General features: G+C 37.4%; 1 protein-coding gene across 1 annotated transcript in view; it reads right to left on the minus strand.

Moving 5' to 3' along the window:
* The window catches only part of LOC145717816 (dachshund homolog 2-like), a 198,269-nt gene that overhangs the window by 155,427 nt on the left and 16,938 nt on the right, over positions 1-25,904 (minus strand). The window lies entirely within an intron of this gene.

A 25,904-nucleotide genomic window follows, 5' to 3' on the forward strand; every position in this document is an offset into this window, starting at 1 on the left:
CCATATATACAATGGAATATTACTCAGCCATCAGAAAGGATGAATACCCAACTTTTACATCAACATGGATGGGACTGGAGGAGATTATGCTAAGTGAAATAAGTCAAGCAGAGAAAGTCAATTATCATATGGTTTCACTTATTTGTGGAACATAAGGAATAGCATGGAGGACATTAGGAGAAGGAAGGGAAAAATAAAGGGGGGAGGGGATTGGAGGGAGAGATGAACCATGAGAGACTATGGACTCTGAGAAACAAACAGCGTTTTAGAGGGGAGGGGGGTGGGGGGATTGGTTAGCCCACTGGTGGATATTAAGGAGGGCACGTACTGCATGGAGCACTGGGTGTTTTATGAAAACAATGAATCATGGATCACTACATCAAAAACTAATGATGTACTGTATGGTGACTAACATAACATAATAAAATTAAATTAAATTTAAAAAATGTAGTACCTTTCAAATCATTTTCAAATGATTGTTTTAAAGTATCCAAGGGCTAGAATATATAGTTCTGTTTTTATTATAAGTAAAAGCATAAATCATTTATGAATTGCTTTCCTTATTAATAAGGAGGGGAAAATGCTATAATATGTGTCATATTCTCATGCAAAAGCCTCATTTCTTTATCAAGGTCAGCTACATAGGGCTTCCTTTCAAGTATATGGAATAGGTAGTTGTTTATATAATATAATTTGAGGGGCACTTAGGATATAATTCCTGCCCCCAGATGCCTCCCCCAGCTTCTTGGTTTTGTTTAAAAACAATCCTTGCATTAAGGATGTTTTTTTGGACCTTGAAAACGTCTATCTTCAAGATTCCTATAGTAAAAGTCAAATAACTCTAGAAGTTACACCTTGAACTACTATGACAATGCTTTTTGACTTTGACAGCTGAGAGCAAAGCCCTGAAACAGCATTTCCCAAAGGAAACTGAGAAACACCAATCTTAGGAAAGGCTCTATGAAAAGAAAAACGTTCTATAATCAGAAAAAATTAGAAAACTCTGACTATTGTATTTTCCATTTAGATATATGAAAACATGATACAAATTAACATTTTACAGGCTAACGATTATAAGTACTACCATTACGAAACCTATTTAGGGGGGCACCTGGGTGGCTCAGATGGTTAAGTGTCTGCCTTCGGCTCGGGTCATGATCCCGGAGTCCTGGGATCGAGCCCCGCATCGAGCTCCCTGCTTGGCGGGGAGCCTGCTTCTCCCTCTCCCTCTACTGTTCTCCCTGCTTGTGCTCTCTCACTCTCTCTATCAAATAAATAAATAAAATCTTTAAAAAAAAAAAGAAACCTATTTAGGTTTCCTAGACATTTGAAAATGAAACTTCCTCTCATTTGTGGGGGGTGGGAGGGAGCAGTTCTTTAAAATCCTCAAAACTGGGGTGCCTGGGTGGCTCAGTCGTTAAGCGTCTGCCTTCGGCTCAGGTCATGATCCCAGGGTCCTGGGATCAAGCCCTGCATCAGGCTCCCTGCTCGGCGGGAAGCCTGCTTCTCCCTCTCCCACTCCCCCTGCTTGTGTTCCCTCTCTCGCTGTGTCTCTCTCTGTCAAATAAATAAATAAAATCTTAAAAAAATAATAAAATAAATAAAACCCTCAAAACTTGGGGCACCTGGGTGGCTCAGTCGTTAAGCATCTGCCTTCAGCTCAGGTCATGATCCCAGGGTCCTGGGATCGAGCCCCGCATCAGGCTCCCTGCTCTGCGGGAAGCCTGCTTCTCCTTCTTCTACTCCCCCTGCTTTTGTTCCCTCTCTCGCTGTGTCTCTCTCTGTCAAATAAATGAATAAAAATCTTTAAAAAAAAAGATCATTTAAAAAAATTTTTTAAAAACCCTCAAAACTCATTTTTTTGTGGACACACTTGGAGAAATACACTTTATAGACGTGGAACACAACTCTTGCCAGCTAGGTACCCCTGGATAAGTCACTTATTTTCTGTGAGCCTTGATTTCCTTGCCTATAAAATAGGCATTATTTCAAGAATCCAGTGAAATAAGGCATGTAAAAGTGCCTTAGAAAGTATAAATTATTCCTTATTTTTAGTTACTTCTCATTCTTGTTACCTTTTATTATATTGTTGGAATTGTGCTAGGCAGCAAATTGTTCTAACTGTATTCTTATGTATTGCTTTAAATTCAATCTGAAAAGTTTTTCTAAACTTATTTTTGCTGCTTTGAAATTTTACTGTAAATTAACCATTGCCAAGGTGTGAACACTTTTTTAGATTATGTCACAATAATACCCTGAACTTCAATTTACCACTCTCTTAAATTTTAAGTTATTCTTAACTCGTTCAAAAAATATAATGTCCCTAGGCCAGCCCACAAAGGCCTATTCAATGTATAATACACCTGAAGTAATGGTTATTTTTCTAATAGACCCAACTAATACTGAGATCAGGTCTTTAGAAACTGCATGGCCCAGTCCTGGGGAGTACTTGTGGCAGTCCTACAAAGAGCAACACGACTGAACACTATTACTTTTATGTCACAGATCTTAACCCCTTGAGACTTCAATTACAGAAAGAGTATCATTTCTTAACAACAACAGAGGTTTGAATTTACAACATGTCTTTCCACAGGAAAATTGATTCAACAAAGGTTTTTGGAATATCTACTCTGTGGCAGACAAAGTTCTAGGTTCTGGGGAGAGAACAATGAACAAAGCAAACAAAAGTCCTACCTTCTTGGAACTTATATTTTAATGCAAGAAATGCATTCTTTCAGCCAAAGGAGCCATGAATACATCTTCACCATTAGGTCTTGGTAAGACAAGGCAGACACTTTCAAGAAGTAGCTGAATTTGCTCCACATCTGCTTAACTCCACATCTGCTTAAATAAGCTGCTAATAATAATAATAATAATATTAAATACTAGCAGGGCGCCTGGGTGGCTCAGTTGGTTAAGCGACTGCCTTCGGCTCAGGTCATGATCCTGGAGTCCCGGGATCGAGTCCCGCATGGGGCTCCCTGCTCGGCAGGGAGTCTGCTTCTCCCTCTGACCCTCCTCCCTCTCATGCTCTCTGTCTCTCATTCTCTCTGTCTCAAATAAATAAATAAAAAAAAATCTTTAAAAAAAAAATACTAGCAGAAACAGCAGCAACAACAACCATCACCACAAGAACCACTGCTCCTCATTTCTGAAGCCAGGAATTAGATTAAGGGCTTAGAAATGTGACTGTTTCCGTACCTTTCCTGGACTCTACCCCATCCTCCTTCATAATCCCATTATAACCCCTTAGACACCTACTTCTCTTTTAGATAACCCTTCTTCCCCAGTCCGTTCTCATTTCCCAACTCCAGTTTGGTTTACAAATGTATGATTCTTAAGTACTATCTGCTGAAGAATAACCTGAGGAACTTGATAAAAATACATATTCCTGGGTCTTGCTGAGAAATTGAAATCAGAAATGAAGGGAATTCCTGACACTAAGATTTACTAGCTGTCATCCTTAGAGAAGTTATTTTTCTTCTTCAAGTATCAGTGTCCTCAGCTACAATATGAGTGTGATAATATATTTTCTGTCAACTTCAGAGGGCTTTTTTGAGAACTACCTAGGGTAATTAAAAGTTTTTGCAAATGTAATATTGTAATTAAGAATACTATAAATCTGTCTAGCAAATCCTTTTATCAGGCATATTGAAAAGATAAACATCAATCCAGTTCTGTTCACATGATATTAAATAGCAAATTTCTGAATATCTCTACCTATTTCCTGTTCTCAATAACAAGGAAGCCAATCTATAAATTCTTTATGGTTTTACTTGAAAAACAGAATGGCTTTCTTGCCCTTGGAGACACTAAAAATCATTTAACAGTGAATCTAATACTCTTAAAAGTTACTGGAATGGCAGCTGTGGAAATAAGAAAATAAAGCCTTATCTTTATGATGATATTAATATCTTCTAGTCAGGAGCTTTAATCAATCCAATTAGACAACAATTTAATAACCCCCTTCTATGTACTAGGCACTATGCATACTTCTGAATTACAAGACCTAAAAAGGCTTATTTTCTTTACCTAAAAAGGCTCTCCAGTTTTTCACTCAGTCACCAAATCCTGTCAATGTTACTCCTGGGATGGCTCTCAAATAAATCCTTACTCCATTCCCATTGCCACTGCCAAGTCTTCAAAATCTCTTTCTCAGAGCACTATGGCAATCTCCTAGATACATTTCCAGCCTCTAGTCTCCTCTTCACTCCAATCTTTCTTCTTAGAATACATTTTTCCAGCTTCTTTAGGATCTGTAGCTAGTTTCCCCATGCATTTACACTACACTTCAACCACACCAACTTACTCAGTCTCTCTGGAACACGTAAGGTACTTCCATACATCTGTACTTTCTCTGGCTTCTTCTTTCTCCTTAGAATGCCCTCTCTTTCCAAATCTGCCTTAAAAAAAATCCTACCCATGCTTTAGGAATCAGTTCTAAAGCCATTTTTGGGAAACTGTTTGAATATCCCAAGTTGGGATCAGTAACTTCCCCATCTCCGTTGCCATGGCACTTTCTGTATCATTAATATTAATATTAATTATTATTATTAATATTATTATTAATTATTATTAATATTTATATTATATTAATATATCATTAATATAATTGCATAACTCTATGGCATCATAGTTAAATACTTGTTACTGCTCCCACTTAATCTCCTCTTCTCTCCCTCCATAAAATAAAGTATATGCTCCTTCTGCATAAGGATTATATTTTATTAACCTTTTTATTCCAAGTAGCTAGAACAGAACATGTAGTTGTACCTAGTAAATGAAAACTAGGATAAGACAATAAGATGCAGTTTCTGTCTTCAAGTAGCTTATAATTTAGTGAAGGGAAGGATAAAACAAATATAAAAATGTATATTGATGTTTTGAAAACCTGCAGTCACGTTTTTAATTCAATTTTTCCAATCATTCAGAGAAGTGAGTAAAATGGTTATTATCCCTCTTTTACAAATAAACAGGGCTGACAAAGGATAGGTCGCTTGCCACACACTACACAGACAGCAAATTAGAGAGGGACAAGGGTTCCCTTTTCTCCACATCCTCACCAACATTTGTTATTTCTTGTCCTTTTGATTACAGCCATTCTGACAGGTGTGAGGTGATATCCCACTGTGATTTTGATTTGCATTTCCCTGATGGTTAGTGATGTTGAACATTTTTCATGTATCTGTTGGCTATTTGTATGTCTTCTTTGGAAAAAATGTCTATTCAGATTCTTATACACTGTTGCTGAAAATGTAAATTGGTACAGGCATTATAGAAAGAAGTACAGAGTTTCCTCAAAAAATTAAAAATAGAACTACCATGTGACCCATCAATCCCACTTCTTAGTATGGATCTTAAGGAAACGAAATCAGCATCCTACAGAGATAACTGCAGTCCCATTTTCATTGCAGCATCAAGTCACAATTGCCAAGATATGGACTCAGTTGAAGCACCCACCAACAGATGAATGGATAAAGAAATTGTGATTATACACCCACACAGACACACAGACACACACACACACTGAAATATTATTGAGCCTTTAAAACAAAGGAAATCCCGCCATACACAGTAAAATGGGGATGAAGCTGGAGAACATTATGTGAAGTGAAATAAACCAGACAGAGAAAGACAAATGCTGTATAGGACCACTTTATGTGGAATCAAAAAAGAAAAAGCCAACCATATGAGGTGATGGATGCTAATTAACTTGATTGTGGTAATCATTTCACAACGTGCACAATATATACCATCCTCATGTTTGTACACTTTAAGTATACACAATTTTGTCAATTATTCCTCTTAAAACTGAAAAAATGAAAAAAATGGGAAAGGGACAAACTAGAACCTCAGTCAGTTGGCTCAGAGTAAGTACATATCTAGTCTGAAGAAGGTAAAATCATAGCAAGCACTTGCCCAAGTTGTATGAATTTAGACTGATTTTAGTAGGCATCATGCTAGAACTACTCTCTCAGCCTGACCAAATAAAAAAATACTTCAATCTATTAAAACTAAATACTACTAAATAAGTTATGTACCTTATTTATTAGTCAATAATTTCTCATTGTCATTCTATAAAATTGCTCGTTACATATTTAATAGTTGCTCCCTTGAAGAGTAGTTTAAGAAACTACAATAGCAGAGTCTTTTAGAATGAACAACTGAAATAAATAACTTTACCTAAGTGCATAAAATAATATTTGTCAAATTTTTCTACTTAGTTATATCTTAAAGGGAGTCTACATTTTACTGAATTTATATACTTCTTCATGAAGAATATACAGGGTTTTTCCCAAGAAGCACTAAATTCCCCAACATAAGATGGGTATTCACTCTAACCAAGTTTAACCATGGCTTTGATACTTTTACAAAACACAACTCAATGCTAATTAGTCTCCCTCAGTCAAATTTGCTGAATTGGGGCAGTCTGGTTTCTTTCTATGTCACACAGAATTCTAAACAATTCCACCGATCTGTCAGCTTCAGGTGATATCCATGGAGGTTACTAGTGGGGCAAGAAGATCACTTCACAATGATGTGAACAACAAAGTTGGTTATGAATAATTAATAGAATTCACAGTATATTCCCTTTGACCTATATTCACTTAAAAAACTAAAGCAAAATTAATATCTTTATAATACAAATGTCATATGCAGGTATCTAAAGAAAACAACAGGGCACCTGGGTGGCTCAGTCAGTAAGCAGCTGCCTTCGGCTCAGGTCATGATCCCAGGTTCCTGGGATCGAGCCCCACATCGGGCTCCCGGCTCAGTGGGGAGCCTGCTTCTCCCTCTCCCTCTGCCTGCTTCTCCCCCTGCTTGTGCTCGTGAGCTCTCTCTCTCTCTCTCTCAAATAAATAAATAAAATCTTTTTTAAAAAATAAAGAAAAGAATAGAGTCATTCACAAATGGTAGATGGAATCTGCAGTTAGTTGTGACTAGCTTCACATACCTCTTAGCATATAAACTGTCTAAAGGAGTTCTGAGTACCTAGAAAAAATAATTCGTAAGGACATTACTGTTCTTTTAATATATTCACCTTCTTTGTTCTGGTGAAGTTTGGTTTACTCCCTGAGAATAGTCAAGAATTGGGCTGAGGTTATAAATTGAGGTCTATATTGAAAATTCTTCAAATATATCTATCTAAAACAGCTATCCACCCTAACTTACTATATTTTTACAAACCACTTTAAACACCAGATAGCTTCCAGTTACATCCAGAAAAAAATAGTATCTACCTCCTAAGCAAGAATGTTGTAAGGAAAGAGTTAAGAATATTCATTGTCTAAATAAGGAGAAAAAATAATGCAACCTAGTTTTGACCTATGATATTTGAGCCTACAGATCAAATGCTTTCCCTTGTAGAATAATACTACCATTTATTTTGTTGTATTTTATTGAAGTATCAATTTTAGTACAACCTCTTTGTCTTTAAGAAATGCAAAAGTAGCAACTGGCAACACTATCAATAAATTCAGGGATTTTAATCTATTTTTCACATAGGAGGGTAATGGAAAAAAGAAGGCAGACAAATTTTTAGTGTAACTGAGTAAAAGAAATCTATGTGGGCTTAAGTTACAATCATTTTAAGTGTTTAATTATAAATCAGAATATTGTCTTTCTCTTATTCAACATGTCATTATTTTCTGCAAACTAATAAGCAAATAGAATTTATTTTCCAGTAATGTTTCATAGAATAACTGATTTTACAAAAAAGTCAGTGGAATAGAATTATTATTCTGAAATGAACATTCACCAGAGGGCACTATACTGCATAAAAAAAGATAAGCCAATTCTTGCAGTGTATAGTTTAAACGTGTAAAAATAAGGAGGCTGTGATTCTCCACACCATCCCAAAATAAATGAAAAGCAGACTTTTCATATAGAACTTAAAACATCAAGATCCTTTCCTTTTCTAAACTTTCACATAATCTAAAGAGTCTATATTCATGGTTCATCTCCCCCTCTGGTTTCCCCTCCTGCATTCTTCCCTTCCTGCTATCTTCTTTTTTTTAACATATAATGCATTATTTGTTTCAGAGCCATGAGAGACTATGGACTCTGAGAAACAAACTGAGGGTTCTAGAGGGAAGGGGGTGGGGGGATGGGTTAGCCTGGTGATGGGTATTAAAGAGGGCATGTTCTGCATGGAGCACTGGGTGTTATATGCAAACAATGAATCATGAAACACTACATCAAAAAAAAAAAAAGCAGAACACAGAGTATGTTTAAACCAAATCTATGATGTTTTCTTAATTTAAATAAATCTGATTCAAACATGGAAAGAAAATAAAGAATCTATATTACATGTTTTAAAAATTAATTATATTCTTTTGTTTCATGTGTGCACATATTGCTGTTACCAAATAGGATTCCTTGAAGGCAGGACACAGGAACAGGCCATTTATTAAATATATTAGTGAACACTACTTGGTAAATGTATTTTAGAAGGTCATGGTGGAGTTAACTAGGACAACAACTTACAGCAGCAATCCACAAAATCTCTACTCCCTGTCCCCTAAAGGAAGACTGGATCTTTTTCAAATATTACTCTTGGTAAGTACCATTAACTGAACATTCACTATGTGATAGGTCTTGTGCTACGCCATACACAATACACCCACATACACACATACACTTTATATAAAATACTGAATTTTTCACTATATCACATGATTTGGGCAATATTTCTCACTGTTAAACTAAAGCTGGTTGCAAACAGTTTGAATAGTGAACACCAAAAGCAGCTAGTTGTATCATCTAATTTTTAATAAATTATTCACTATAATGCTTCAATTAAACTTAATACTAAGCACCTCCTATATGGAAGGCATTGTTTTGTGGAAAAATCAAAACACACAAGGCTTATACTGATTTCCAGGAGATAATAACCTAGAAAGCAGCAATCAGATGCACAAAGTGCTCTTTTCTTTGGCTATGGTTTTTGGGGGGGATTTTTCTTCACATATGATTGTTTATTTCAACACTATTCATAATAGTGAGGATACGGAGTAATATTTTTGACCATTGTTCTATGAAACTTGCCTATGTATAAATTTGAAACTGCAATGAACAGATACTACATGCATACTGAATACCGATAGAGGCAAGGCAAGATGAGCACCTGGCAAGAAGGGTGCCATTGTGAGTATGGGCCAACGTCGCCTCACATACAAAACACAAGTCAGGAAGTCAGCAAGTGTTGAAAACCACAATAAGAATAAAGAGGAATCAGAGTTAAGTAAGACTAATGAAGAGAGATTGCTTTAAAACATAAGGTTTGAAGTAGTTTTGAAAGGGTAGGAGACATGTATTAGTGCAAAAGAACAGGGAGGACTTTCCAGAAATGAACGCATCTTGAGTCAGGGAAATTGAAGCAGATTAAAATGTCTGCAGAATAGATTCCATGATTCAGAATAATGAGTAATAACGTTGGTCAAATATGCAGAGGATGAAAAAAAGGAGGAGTTCTTTTACGGGTTTATGTTATGAACATAAAAGAACAAAATGTAGAGATCTACATAAGAGTCCAGAGAGGAGATGGTTATCTCAGGTTATCTCAGATAATGAGAAGAATCAGCAGGATTTGGTAGTCTGGATATGAAAGACAAAGAAGTGAAAGGTTGTTTTTTTTTTTTTAATTACTATAAGATCAAAAGTCTAGGGGACTAGGTGACCCTATTAACAAGATGGAAAAAGTAGAAAGAGTGACCATCTGGTAATGGGAAAATGATAAATTTCATTTGTAAGATGTTTCAATGCCAGAAGAACATTAAAATATGAATATGAAAATATATGAATGTTTTAATATTTTGTATATTCTAAATCCAACCATAACCTATATAACATTTTTACCGAGAATTCTGGCACTATAGCCTAAGAAGATTCTTATCTATATTCTTTTGATTTTGTCACTTATTTAATGATCAATGCACCATACTTAAGGGCATTCAGACTAAACTAACATACACAGTACTTTATATAACTCATTCTAAAGCTGTTATAGAGACATACAGGCTACTGCTATTTTACTTTTTTTATTATGTTATGTTAGTCACCATACAGTACATCATTAGTTCTTGATGTAGTGATCCATGATTCATTTTTTGCATATAACACCCAGTGCTCCATGCAGTATATGCCCTCCTTAATACCCATCACCGGGCTAACCCATCCCCCCACGCCCCTCCCCTCTAAAACCCTCAGTTTAGCAGAGTCGCGCAGCGGAAGCGTGCTGGGCCCATAAAACCCTCAATTTGTTTCTCTGAGTCCATAGTCTCTCATGGTTCATCTCCCCCTCCCATTCCCCCCCTTCATTTTTCCCTTCCTTCTCCTAATGTCCTCCATGCTATTCCTTCTGTCCCACATAAGTGAAACCATATGATAATTGACTTTTTCTTCTTGACTTATTTCACTTAGCATAAGTCCAAGATCTATAAAGAACTTCTCAAACTCAACACCCAAAAAACAAATAATCAAGTCAAAAAATGGACAGAAGACATGAACAGACACTTCTACAAAGAAGATATACATGGCTAACAGACACATGAAAAAATGTTCATCATTAGCCATCAGGGAAATTCAAATCAAAACCACATTGAGATACCACCTTACACCAGTTAGAATGGCAAAAACGGACAAGGCAAGAAACAACAAATGTTGGAGAGGTTGTGGAGAAAGGGGAACCGTCTTACACTGTTGGTGGGAATGCAAGTTGGTACAGCCCCTTTGGAAAACATTCTGGAGGTGCCTCAAAATTTTAAAAATAGAGCTACCCTATGACCCAGCAATTGCACTTCTGGTATTTACCCCAAAGACACAGATGTAGTGAAAAGAAGGGCCATATGCACCCCAATGTTCATAGCAGCAATGTCCACAATAGCCAAACTGTGGAAAGAGCTAAGATGCCCTTCAACAGACTAATGGATAAAGAAGATGTGGTCCATATATACAATGGAATATTACTCAGCCATCAGAAAGGATGAATACCCAACTTTTGCATCAACATGGATGGGACTGCAGGAGATTATGCTAAATGAAATAGGTCAAGCTACTGTTATTTTAAACATGCTTAGCTACAATGTGCACTTGTCCATTATTTGAACCTACCTCTAGGTTGTCCATTATTTGAACCTATCTCTATATGATAGTCTTTTTTAAAAAAGATTTATTTATTTATTGTAGAGACAGAGAGTGCACCCAAGTAGGGGGAGGAGCAGAGGGAGAGAGAGAGAGAATCTCAAGTAGGCCCTGTGCCCAGTGGAGCCCAAAGCAGGGCTTGATCTTACAACCTCGATGTCATGACCCTAGCCGAAACCAAGGGTCAGATGCCCAATCTACTGAGGCATCCATGTGCTCCAATGTGATAGAGTATTAATAAGCAATTAAATAAATGACATTTGTTCATTGACATAGTTTATGAAGGTGAATGCAACCAAAGCCCCCTAAAACCCCAAGTTATCTTTCTTCCTACCTAATGTGATTGGATTTTAATTCCAATGACAAAAATAGCAATGTGGATGGTTTATTACACTTAGACATTTTTGCTAGAGCTAAATGACAAAAAAATCAAAATGTCTTGACTACTAGCTTCGTATAATTTCTAAATATTTGTGTATGAATATGTAGACCTATAGTATTTTGCATAAAATTCAGCTACATTAATCCTTAATCTACTCAGAGCAAATTTCAGCATTTTACAGAAATGTTGAAGATTTTCCAAGTCCGTTAGAACAACTGTCCACTGATCATATAAAGAGTCTCAGAATCACTTCTAGTTAATCATGTCCTAGGTTTTCTGGTAAGATAGCCAAGCAAAAAATGTTTACTATCTACCATGTATTCAGTCATATGACAGATACTGTGGGAGAGACAACAGAGCTTAGGGTGTATATTAGGTTCCTATTGTGCCTATAATAAACTACCACAAATTCAGTGGCTTTAAACAACACAAATATATTCTCTTACAGTTCTGGAGGACAAACTCAAGGTATCTCCCCTGGTTCCTTCAGGGCAGAATCCATTTCCTTGCCTTTTTCAGTTTCTAGAGGCTACCTGCTTTCCTTGGCTCATGGCTCCTTCCTCACATTACTCCAAGCTCTCGCTTCCATTGTTGCATCTCCTACTATTGATTCTGATCCTCCAACCTCAGTTTTATAAGGACCCTTGTGATTATATCGGGTCCCCTCAGATAATCCAAGATAATCTCTTCATTTTAATTTTAAAGTCCTGAACCTTAATCACGTCAGCAAGATCTTTTTTGTCACATAAGGTAACATACACAGGTTTCAGGATTAGGATGTGGACATCTTTGGGAAGCCATTATTCAGCCAATCACAAGGCACATCATATTAAATAGAAACTGATGCCAAATACCTTATGTGGTAAGCTCAGTGGTGTAGCCACAGATAAATACTTTATCATAGGCACCCATCAAAGAACAGTTCCTTACCTGTAATTAAGACCAAAGTGTGAGAGTAGAGAGCAACACAATTCTTTTCACCTACTGATTGATCCTGAGTTTCAATCACTATCTTCTCAGCAATTATACAGTGGACCAGAGAAAAGAGAATGGATTTAACAACTCATGCCAGTTATACTCTCAGGAATAACTGGCTGGTCTGAACTTACTGTTGAGAGTCCCTTTTGTTTTATCAATCATACAGATAAAAAAGCCTAAAATGTATCAGACCACATAAAATTTTATAAGCTCCCTTTCTTTGGGCTTAAATAAGCTATCTAACCAGGGGTGCCTGGGTAGTGCAGTCCATTAAGCGACTCACCCTGGTTTCGGCTCAGGTCGTGATCTCAGGGTTGTGAGACCGAGCCGGCATCAGGCTCTGCACTCCGCATCAAGCTCCTCGCCCCACATGGGGCTCCGCACTCAGCATGGAGTCTGCTTAAGACTTTCTCTCCCTCTCCCTCTGCCCCTCCCAGCCCCTCTCTCTCTGTGTCAAATAAATAAGTAAATCTTGAAAAAAAAATAGGCTATCTAACCAATAAAATAAGCTCCTTCACTACTGGCATAGCATTTCCTTACTCATAGTTGCTGTAAGATAGGTCAGTAGCTATCTGCAAACCTTTGTAGAAGTATATGACAATAAATTAAACATGGGAGCTCATTATTTATTTTATCTGATTTCCTTGGTATATCTTGTCTCTAACCCTACTACTACCCTTTTGATATTCTATGTCCTAGAGTTTCCTTCTTTCTCATAGTGGAATTTCATATACATCTTGGTAGACTTTTAGTCTAAGTTGGAAAAGTTTTCTAAAAGTGCTCCCAAAAACCATCTAAGTCAGTAAGTTACCTTATTAGTTATTATTGAATAGGAATTACACATCAACTAAAATTTCTTGCAGCTTCCTATATTGTAAGATTTGAAAGTAGAGACCATATCTAAACCTTTTTCTACACACTCCTATACTGGTTTATGCTATGCCAAAAATTTAGGAGAAACTTTCCTCTCATGGCATCAATTATAATCTCAAGGTAGTTGACACCTCTGACCATGCTTTCCCAATAGTCAGTCAAACATCTCACTCTGCTCATGAAATACCTCTCAATAAATTTTATTGTTATCCTATATAATCATGATACTTCATTAAGTATTGTTAATAAGCTATTCCAAGATCCCTAAGTAAATTGAGTTACACAGCAATGAAAATGATATAGGAAACATTGTCCAGTGATTAGAGGACTCAAAGTAAATACATTGCCATTTCTTTTCTACCAGTGCCAGTTTGGCTTTGATAAGATACTTAATCTTTCCAAGACTTGGTTCCTCCATTTGCAAAATAAGATAGTACTAACTTGACAAAGGTGTCATGAAAATATATGTGTGAAGAAGAGAGTCCATATATGCCCTACAATTTAGATCCACCACTATTATTAAGAGAATGTTAATTGACTTACCTATTCTATATCCCAGCATGGGGTCTAGACCCCAATTTGTGTGGATTCTCATTACTCCTCTCCCCAATATGCTTCCTTTGCAATACTGTACAAAACAATTCTTTCATTCTCCTTGAAGTCACAGCAAATTGCATAATTAAATCCTGTGCAGTAGAGACATAAGACTTTTTCCAGTTTATAGCTCCCTATAAATATCCTACTTTACACTCAACAGCCTAAATTATTTTTTAGAGAATTGTTACCACCTGTCTTCAAAAATACCATTTTATCATTTAAAGGCAGTGAACAAGAGAAACAGAACAATGGTAGGTTCAATGACTCTATTTCCCCCTGAAATATATTCTATATTATTTAGAATGTCCACTGAGAAGTTCAGTAAATAAGGGACTTGTCAAAATAAATAGATATTCATTTTACAGATGACAGTCTCTATCCCATCTGTAACCAGAGCTTGAATATTTCTGAAGAAAACATGTTTGCCAATACCAGCACCCCTTTAAAATGTACTAGTAGATACCAATGATCACAATGTGTTCCATATTCTAAGCAACCAAGAGTAGATATTTTAATTTTATATCCTTATCTCAAATATCCTTTCCTCAAACCTGATCCAGTTGGTGCCATAATTTAAAGATGTTTAATTAATGTATTATTTTAGTTAGTACAGGATTATATAATCAAAAGAGCCTGGTTTGGTGTCAGTGAATTCCTGGCTCTGCATTGACTAGTTCTTTTACCTAATTTCCCTTAGCTTCAGTTTTCTTAACTGTAAAAGAGAGTAGTAATAGCAAACTCCTAAGATAGCCATAAGGATTAAATTGGGTAATGAACAAAAAGATCCAAGGACAGTGTCTGGCTCACAGATGCCACTCAATAAATAGAAATTATTATCATAACTTCAAACCCTATATAAAGATGGCAGGTTTCCTTTTTTCTAAAAAATTTAATCTGAACATTTTCATTTAATAATAGTATAGCAGCCATGTCTATGTTTGAGTATAGATACATGGTAATGGATGCCATTTATTAAATCAGGTTTTTAAATAATGTTATTGGAAGTTAGAAAGTTATTCAAAATTTATTTAGTAACTGCTATATACAGACTATGTATGGAAGAAAGCTATATAATGCTCTCTATTTAACAAATGTCACCCTGGATAGTTTATTAGAACTGTGAAAATGAACAAACTTCAAAAGCCCCCATAAAAAAAGAAATTAATGACTACTACCAAACTTGTATCAACTAAGAGCAAGATTCTAAGGAGCTAAGCATGCCAGAAAGTGAAGCATGTATTGGGTAAGGAATCAGGCCCTTTAGAAAACTAAAAGACATATTCTTCCTTGTCCCAGCCTCTTAAACTAATTACCTAGAAATTACAGGCTGGGGTTAGACTCTGTTCCATCTCATTAAGATTCCCTACCTCTACACAGAATAAAAGACTGGAGAAAAAGGAAAAGTCAGATCAATGAGAAAAGCATCGAGAAAAACTATTGACTGTACTTCCCTATATTCTTAGAAAGCTGAGAAGTTTGCCTCTTACAAGTAGGGTTCACCAGAGACATATATTCTTTATTGCCAGATCATTTTTTTAAAAGATTTTATTTATTTGGCAGAGAGAGAGAGCAGGAGAGAACAAGCAGTGGGAGCAGCAAAGGGAGAGGGGGAGGGAGAAGCAGGTCCCCTGTCGAGCAAGGAGCTCAATGCGGGGCTTGATCCCAGGACCACGGGATCATGATCCGAGCTGAAGGCAGCCGCTTAACCAACTGAGCCACCCAGGCACCCCATATTGCCAGATCATTTATTAAGGTTTGACATATACCAAGTTGCCATATATGTATGGCAATCTTAGGTTTTTCAAAAGATCACTCAACATTCCCAATTATTGAAGAGGGGGAGAAATAAAACAGTAGCAGATTAATCTTCCATGCTTCCTATTCCTCTGAGTCCTTCTGAGACATATTACAAGCTTCGCTCTATAGTTCGGAATTTTAAGAAAGTGATGCCATAATTCTGACTATAATAAAACAGTTGATGATAAACTTCTCTGAGGTTTTTTTTTTTTTTTTAATTCTTAGAGAATAGAAATCTCCTGCATAGAGGGTACTTAATCTCCCATTTGGTGAATAATCAGCTATTTTATGCCTTCTTATTCTAGTCCTTGAATGAAAAAAAAATAGTGGAGATTTAATTCAAATTATTTTCCAACTTTCTTGAAAATATTGAAAAACCACTTAATTGCTCGATACTATGTTTTAAAATCTATTTCTCATAACCTTCGGATTCTGTAGAAGTGCTTTCAAAACCCAGGAGGTGTGGGTAGCACTTAATGATGTGACTGAGTCAGTGGAGATGTGGAGACTCAATCAATAACAGCAGATCTCTTGTTAAACTTTTATGTAAATGATAAAATGATAAACCATAAAGATATTTATTTTATTGTAATAAAATAATAAAAATGAGTGTGAATACAACTGTTCTATCATTGTTATACAAATGACGTGTTGTGGAAAACTTAAGAAGTAAGGGATTATAAAATCAATTACTACTCTTCCCAAATATTCAAACCATTCTCCTTGGTCTCCTTTAAAATGAAAGCAATGGGTCTTCAACTTATTTAGATTTTTTGGAAAACCACAGCAATGACTTTGAGGATTAACTCAATCTCAAAAAAAAAAAAAAATGTATTAACAGGGATATATTCAGTTCATTGTTTTTTATATCATACGATATGGTAATGCATCACTTTTTCTGGGTGGGTGGGATGTTATAATCATGTTAGTTTCCAAAGGGAAAAGAGAGATAAAGCTTCCTGAGATAGCAATGGAGTAAGTTCTAAAGGACTCACCCTTCACTTCCACAGGATAACCTGGCCCTTCTGAATTTGGTGCAATTCTGAAGGCAGTGGTCTCTTCACTGTAGAAATCTAAAAATACCTGTCTTCTACAGGAATACATGTCAAATCTCCAGAACAAAGTTCAAAAAAAAAAAAATCAACCTTAGAATGTCTGATAAGTCAGACTCATTGGCTTCAATTATCTAAGTAAAGAGCTTAAACATTTTTTTCCCAATAAGTGAACAAGCAATGATGTTAGAGGCGCCTGGGTGGCTCAGTCAGTTAAGCGTCCAACTCTTGATTTTGGCTCAGGTCACAGTCTCAGGGTTGTGAGATCCAGCACCACATCAGGCTCCACACCCAGCATGGAGCCTGCTTAAGATTCTCTCTTGGCAAACCTTAAGAGACTCTTGACTACAGGGAACGAACTGAGGGTTGCTGGAGGGGAGGTGGGTGGGGTGATGGGGTAATTTGGTGATGGGCACTGGACGTAACGACCACTGGGTGTTATATTGCAACTGATAAATCACTAAATTCTACCCCTGAAACTAATACTACACTTAGTATTAACTAACTTGTTAATACTAACATGTTAACTAATGTTAACTAACTTGAATTTAAATTAAAAAAAATTTCTCTCTCCCTCTGCCCCTCCCCCACTCTCTCCCTCTCTAAAAAAAAAGCAATGATATTAAATAAATGCCTATATACAGTTGTCGTCAATATAGTAAGGACCTGCACTCCAGTAGACAAGAGCAGATGCTGGTGATCAGTGGATCTTCCCAGTAAACTGACCTAGCACATGCAGAAGAATAAGCTCCACAAGAAATAGTAAAAGAATGACAGCACTGGCCTCAGGAACTTGAGAAAAATTATCAGGTGCAATCCACAAATGTTTATGTTCTATTTAGAATGCATTTCTTGAGATTTTGTTCTCAAACACATTGGAAAATGGTTTACATTATATAAAGAAAATATCCTAGAGTTCACCATAATGACCAGTTAAAGCACAGAATTTAAATCAATAAAAGACCATAGTAAAAGGATATAAATGTTATGATTTCTGACTCCCACAAATGGACCTATAGGAAATAATTTTAGGAGGCACTAAAATATACACAGTAAACTCATTTTCTTTTATTTCTACAACATGATTTATTATGTTTTTACATTATTATAAGAACTACATCAATGTATAAAGTTCGACATGGTTGCTAAGGCACATTAATAATATGATTTATTACCATAGTTATTGTTAACATAATAAGTATTTGTTATCAGAAAAGAGACAATATCTATATTGTATAGAATAACTATGGCCACAACTAAATAGGACTATTGTGCTAAAAACTGTACACAATCAATGTCTGGAAGCAGAAGCACAAAGCCACGGTCAGATCTTGCAAATACATATCTAGAGTGCACCTTGGAATTTAAACCTGAATTCCACAGTAGGAAGACTATATTCGCTCTGGGTTTGTGTATTTTGACTTTGTTTAATTTTTCATGGAAAAGGGAACTGCTTCTGCTAATGCAGTCTGAAAAACCTAATGTATGCTCCTGGTCAAGGTGCAGTCCCATTCCTTTGCCACAGATTATCCTCCATGGATGAAAAGAGCAAGCCAACTCCTTCACTGGGTGAAATAATGAAAACCCTAGATCCCTTGACTGTTCAAGAATAAAGGAAACTTAACACTTGCCTCACTAAGAATTTGAGACTAATCTCAAAAAAGATGTCATCAGAGATAAGGAATTATATCTCCTGTCAAAAGATGGCACATGTCAGGTCTATGGATAGTATATATGAGCCTTCTCATCTCTTTTCATACCAAATACATAGATTCATGTAGTACACACTACTGTACCTTCAGTGGTTTCATTGTCAGCTCCCATTTTCTGCTTCCTGCCTTCGTCCCTCTCCTGATTTAAAACCATCCCTTTAACACATCATTCCTAATTAGATGATTAGTGCTTGGAAGGGCAAGAGATAAGTCATTTGCATAATTTAATCATAAAAGAAGTTAAAGATACAGATTTTGCTGTTCGTTTGTACAATTATCTTCTCAGCCTGGGGGGCTGAGATATTAATGTGATTAAACAGTATTTCTGCAAACAGGCAACTGTGTGTCCTCTATTAAAGGAAGGCTGGAGGCAAATGAAAAATTAATTTTAGAAGACAATCAATTTCATTCTACATGACTGTAATAAATAACAGCCCATCTGCAGACAACTCATTAAGCCTAGGGAGGGTACATGTGTCACAAACTCTAAATGACACACAAGGCTGAATTTTCCACCAAAATAGAACTAGTAATAAATGGCCTACCAGCTGCCATATAATCAGCCTAGAAAGTCAACATACAAGAATTTCCTAGAAAATGAAGTGCATAGAGTGTCACTCACAGTCAACCAGTTAATTTAGTACTGGTTGCAAAAATTTCTGAAAACTGGTTCATTTTATGCTGAGATTTGCCCTTTTTCTTGTTCTCAATGTAGGTATATATGCAGGTTCACACATATTAGTGTGATACCACTTTCAGTAATAAAAGCTAACATTTACTGAACTCTCATTATGTGTAAGCACTTCATGAACATAATCTCATTTAATCTTAACAACCCCATGAGTGACATAACTAATATTACCCCCATTTTTAGATGAAAAAACTGAGGCTTGGATGGACATACATTTAGAAAGTTTTGGAATCAGAACAAATGTGGGTATCTGAGACAGAATAGTAATTCCCTAGGTTTCTGTTGTTCAAGAGAATCTGTCAATCAGAATCAGAATAATACACCCTTCAAGTATAGCAATAACTTTCCTTAAAATATGAATATTTCCCAAAGCAAATAATTTAATTATAATAAATCATAGTTACACTGTCTAACAAACTGAAAACATTTTGAACATTTACATCTGTGTACTATATTAGGCACTATGAGTGATATAAAATGACACACATCAGACTGTTCCTGAACTTGAGGAATTTAGAAAGTAGTTGGGAGAAAGAGAAAACATATATGGCTTAAAACTTAACAATTTGGAGAAAGAAGAACAGGAGCAGGAGGAAAGCTATCTGCAGATAAAATTTCAGAGAAGCAAGAGATCACTGCAGGGGATAAGGGAAGCCCTCATAGAGGAGGTAAGACTTCAGCTAGATCTTTAAAGATCGTTTTCAATTATTGAGTAGAGGAAATTCCTCTTGGAATCTCAACCTTAATATTTTCTGCTATCATTTTCCTTAGGCAGGTTATATTACATCAGTTCACTTCCATTCAGTTTTAACAAACCTGTCAATGATTCATGCTTGGATAAAATGTTCATTTGAAGTTTAATCTCACCAAATTTGAAATATCAGAGAGGATGAGTTATCACTTGTTCCTCTGCTTTGCTTTTGTATAATAGATCCTAGGGTCATAGTGCCTAAAACAGTCCTTCTACAACACTTTGGACAGCATATCCTGATTGAGATAATCCAGTTTCTAGTGTATGTACATGTCTCTTCTCAGTGCTACATAAAGAAGGGAAACAAGATATTTCAAATCACCCCAACAGAGCTAAAATCAAGTTTTAACAATGGAACGGTTTTTTTTCCCTAAACAAGAGTCTTAGTAGCAGATGTTACTACATCTGCCTTCCCTTGCTTTTCTCCAGCTGTAGAAATTAAAACTCACTCAGAATCAGTGACAGAATCTAATGGGAGTTTGCAAATGCTGACTAAACCCTTCTTCCCAACCACTTTACTAAAATGCCAAGTGAATGTCTGGGCAAACTTCACCAGAGAAAATTCATTTCCCAGGTAATTAACAAGGAATTGCTATTGAGAACACCAACTTCTTAGCTTTACTCTGCAATGATTTCACATGAGCACCTGATTTAAAGCTTAACTATTTCTTCATCACCAAACCTGCAATGTCACAGAAATCTAACCAGTAGTCAAAGAATAGTTAGGGGAAGTGGTGACTACAGCAAGAGCTGTTTAAGTAGCTTTCATATGAGGTAAATAATGCATGAATCAGAGAATAGCAGTTGTCAGAAATATATATTGATTGGGTTTCTGCAACTTTGAATGCATTATGAACCATCTACAGGTAAAGAAATATGACTACTAGTTCTGTGCTGTACCTACCAGATTTTTAGTATTCTGTTTATAAAATACCAATGTACTGAAATGAAAGTGGGAAATTAATTTACTCTTCATGAATATATGACATAATAATATTAACAAACACACTTCCTGAGACTGATAATGTTCCTGATATAAAACTCAGTTCAGATAGGATTGGGAAAAGATGGCGGAGGAGTAGGAAACCCTATTACAACTGGTCCCCAGAATTGAACTGGATATCTACCAGACCGATCTGAGCACCCATGAAACCAGCCTGAGATGTAAGAAGATCTGGATCTCTACAAACAGAAGATAGCAGGTGGTTGGTTTCGAGGTACAAAGCAGGGAGCCGTGATTCTGTGGGCACATATCGGAGGATAAATGGCAGCAGGAGAGAACCTGGCCATGGGGATCCCAAACCGCCAGTGAGCAAAGGCCTCCCACGATGCAGACAGGGCACAGACATGCAGACCAGTAGCAGCTGGGAAAGGACCTTAGGGCAGCCCTCCGGAAGGAAACCAGAATGGTGGGGCCTGTGAATTGGGGGCGGCTGGTGGTTTTAGAAGCACAAAGGGCAGAGATGTGCCCTGACCTGGAGGCAAAGACTGGAAGCGCTGCGGAGGGGCACACAACTGAGGACGCTGCAGTTTATAGCAGCACAGACAGAAACGGAGATAGTGTGGCCTGGAGAGCTCACTGAAGAACAGACTGCGATCTCTCTGCTCTGAGGCAGAGGGTTGGAAAGAGCCTCTTCTGCTCTGACTCTCAGAAAAGACACGGAAAGCCACCAGGGAAAGCCGCCAGAGAAAAAAAGCTACAAAACACCAGTTCCCACTAAGCCCATTCCCCCCACAGAGGCAGGGCAAATCTGCCCAAACAGGGTTGCGTGGGTAACAGCATGGCAGGCCCCTTCCCCAGAAGACAGGCTGGGAAAACAAGAGGTCAGCAACCCTAAGGTCCCTAGAAAACAGGTGCACCTTGCTTGAGTTCTGGTCAATAATTTGGACTCTATACATTCCCTCAACCACCCCTCAATAGAATGACTAGGAGGAGGAACCCCCAAAATAGGAAAGACTCAGAGATTATGACTTATGCAGAAGATTTACAAATGGATGCAGATATAACCAAGATGTTGGAGACGGAATTCAGGCTAGCAGTTGTGAAGACAATAGCTAGAATGGAGAAATCAATTAATGGCAACATAGAGTCTCTAAGGGCAGAAATGAAAGCTGAATTAGCAGAACTTAAAAATGCTATCAATGAGAACCCATCTAATCTAGATAATCTAACAGCTAGGGTAAGTGAGGCAGAAGAACGAATTGGTGACCTGGAAGACAATTTAATAGATAAAAAGGGAAAAGAGGAGGCCAGGGAAAAACAACTCAGAATCCATGAAAATAGAATCAGAGAAATAAGTGACACCATGAAGTGTTCCAATGTCAGAATTATTGGAATCCCGGAGGGGGAAGAGAGAGAGAGAGGACTAGAAGATATATTTGAGTAAAACGTAGCTGAGAACTTCCCCAATCTGGGGAATGAAACAAACATTTCTGTCCTAGAGGCAGAGAGGACGCCTCCCAAGATCAAGGAAAACAGGCCAACACCCCAGCATGTAATAGTAAAACTCTCAAATCTTGGAACCAAGGAAACCATCTAAAAGTCAGTTAGGGGAAAGAGATTCCTTAAGTACAGAGGGAGGAATATCAGAATGACGTCCGACCTATCCACAGAGACCTGGCAAGCCAGAAAGGCCTCGCAAGACAAATTCAGGGTACTAAACGAGAAGAACATGCAGCCAAGAATACTTTATCCAGCAAGGCTGGCATTTAGAATGGATGGAGAGATGCAGAGCTTCCATGACCGGCAGAAGCTGAAAGAATATGTGACCACCAAGCCGGCCCTGCAAGAAATATTAAGGGGGCTTCTATAAAAGGAGAAAGACCCCAAGAGTGATATACAACAGAAATTTACAGGGACAATCTATAAAAACAGGTCTTCACAGGCAACATGATGACAATTAATTCATATCTTTCAATAATCACTCTCAACGTGAACGGTCTAAATGCTCAAATAAAACAGCACAGGGTTACAGATTGGATAAAAAGACAGGACCCATCCATATGCTGTCTACAAGAGACTCATTCTGAACCTAAAGATACATCCACACTGAAAGTGAAGGGATGGAGATCCATCTTCCATGCCAGCGGACCTCAAAAGAAAGCTGGGGTAGCAATTCTTATATCAGACAAATTAGATTTTAAACTAAAGTCTGTAGTAAGAGACCCAGAAGGACACTATTTCATTTTTAAAGGGTCGATCCAACAAGAAGATCTAACAATTGTAAATATCTATGCCCCCAACATGGGAGCAGCCATCTACATAAGTCAACTGTTAACTAAAATAAAGAGTCATATTGATAACAATACATTAATTGTAGGAGACCTCAATACTCCACTCTCAGCAATGGACAGATCATCTAAGCAGAAAATCAACAAAGAAACAAGAGCTTTGAATGATACACTGGACCACAGGGACCTCATAGATACATACAGAACATTCCACCCTAAAACAACAGAATACTCCTTCTCGAGTGCACATGGAACTTTCTCCAGAATAGACCACATACTGGGTCACAAATCAGGACTCCTCCAATATCAAAAGACCGAGATTATTCCCTGTATATTCTCAGACCGCAATGCTTTAAAACTGGAACTCAATCACAACAAAAAATCTGGAAGAAATTCAAACACTTGGAAGCTAAAGACCACTCAGCTCAAGAATGTTTGGGTCAACCAGGAAATCAAAGAAGAACTTAAACAATTCATGGAAACCAATGAGAACGAAAACACTTCAGTCCAAAACCTATGGGATACTGCAAAGTTGGTCCTAAGGGGGAAATACATAGCCATCCAAGCCTCATTCAAAAAAATAGAAAAATCCCAGGGCGTCTGGGTTGCTCAGTCGTTAAGCGTCTGCCTTCAGCTCAGGTCATGATCCCAGGGTCCTGGGATTGAGCCCCGCATCGGGCTCCCTGCTGACGGGAAGCATGCTTCTCCCTCTCCCACTCCCCCCGCTTGTGTTCCCTCTCTCGCTGTGTCTGTCTCTATCAAATAAATAAATATTTTTTTAAAAAATCAAAAAATCCTGAATTCACCAACTAAATCTACACCGTAAAGAACTAGAGAAAAAGCAGGGGCGCCTGGGTGGCTCAGTTGGTTAAGCGACTGCCTTCGGCTCAGGTCATGATCCCGGGGTCCTGGGATCGAGTCCCACATTGGGCTCCCGGCTCAGCGGGGAGCCTGCTTCTCCCTCTGACCCTCTCCTCTCTAATGCTGTTTCTCTCTCGCTCGCTCTCTAATAAATAAAATCTTTAAAAAAAAAAAAAAAAGAACTAGAGAAAAAGCAACAAACGATGCCTAAGCCATGCATTAGAAGAGAAATAATTAAAATTAGAGCAGAGATCAATGAATTAGAAACCAGAAACACGGTAGATCAGATCAACAAAACTAGAAGCTGGTTCTTTGAAAGAATTAACAAGATCGATAAACCACTGGCCAGACTTATCCAAAAGAAAAGAGAAAGGACCCAAATTAATAAAATTATGAATGAAAGGGGAGAGATCATGACTAACACCAAGGAAATAGAAACAATTATGAGAAATTATTATCAACAACTATATGCCAATAACCTGAGCAATCTGGATGAAATGGAGGCCTTCCTGGAAACCTATAGGCTGCCAAGAATGAAACAGGAAGAAATTGACAACCTGAATAGGCCAATAACCACTAACAAGATTGAAGCAGTGATCAAAAGCCTCCCAAAAAATAAGAGTCCAGGGCCTGATGGATTCCCTGAGGAATTCTACCAAACATTCAAAGAAGAAATAATACCTATTCTACTGAAGCTGTTTCAAAAAATGGAAACAGAAGGAAAGCTTCCAGACTCATTCTATGAGGTCAACATTACCTTGATCCCCAAACCAAGCAAAAACCCCATCAAAAAGGAGAATTTCAGTCCCATATCCCTGATGAATATGGATCCCAAAATCCTCAACAAAATCCTAGCTAAAAGGATCCAGCAATACATCAAAAGGATCATCCACCATGACCAAGTGGGATTTATCCCTGGGATGCAAGGGTGGTTCAACATTCGCAAATCAATCAATGTGATAGGACACATTAATAAAAGGAGAGAGAAGAACCATATGGTCCTCTCAATTGATGCAGAAAAAGCATTTGACAAAATTCAGCATCCTTTCCTGGTTAAAACTCTTCAGAGTATAGGGACAGAGAGAACATTCCTCAAGTTCATAAGATCCATCTATGAAAAACCCACAGCAAATATCCTCAATGGAGAAAAGCTGAGAGCCTTTCCCTTAAGATCAGGAACAGGTCAAGGATGCCCACTCTCGCCACTATTGTTCAACATAGTACTAAAAGTCCTAGCAACTGCAAACAGACAACAAAAAGAAATAAAAAGTATTCAAATTGGCAAAGAAGAAGTAAAACTCTCTGGGGTGACTGGGTGGCACAGTTGGTTAAGTGACTGCCTTTGGCTCAGGTCATGATCCCAGAGGCCCAGGATCGAGTCCTGCATCTGGCTCCCTGCTCAGTAGGGAGTCTGCTTCTCCCTCTCACCCTCCCCTATCTCGTGCTCTCTCACTCTCTCTCTGTCTCTTAAAGTAAATAAATAAAATCTTTAAAAAAAAAAAAAAGAAGTAAAACTCTCTCTTTTCGCAGGTGGCATAATACTTTATGTGGAAAACGAAAAGACTCCACCCCCAAAATGCTAGAACTCATACAGCAATTCAGTAACGTGGCAGGATATAAAAATCAATGCACAGAAATCAGTTGCTTTCTTATACACTAACAACTCAACTGTAGAAAGAGACATTAGAGAAACAATTCCATTTACAATAGCACCAAAAGCCATAAGATACCTCGGAATAAACCTAACCAAAGAGGTAAAGGATCCATACTCTAGGAACTACAGAACACTCATGAAAGAAATTGAAGAAGACACAAAAAGTTGGAAAAATATTCCATG

Source organism: Leptonychotes weddellii, chromosome X, assembly GCF_054177405.1.
Source record: "Leptonychotes weddellii isolate Sample4059 chromosome X, ASM5417740v2, whole genome shotgun sequence".
NCBI classification, from domain to species: domain Eukaryota; kingdom Metazoa; phylum Chordata; class Mammalia; order Carnivora; family Phocidae; genus Leptonychotes; species Leptonychotes weddellii.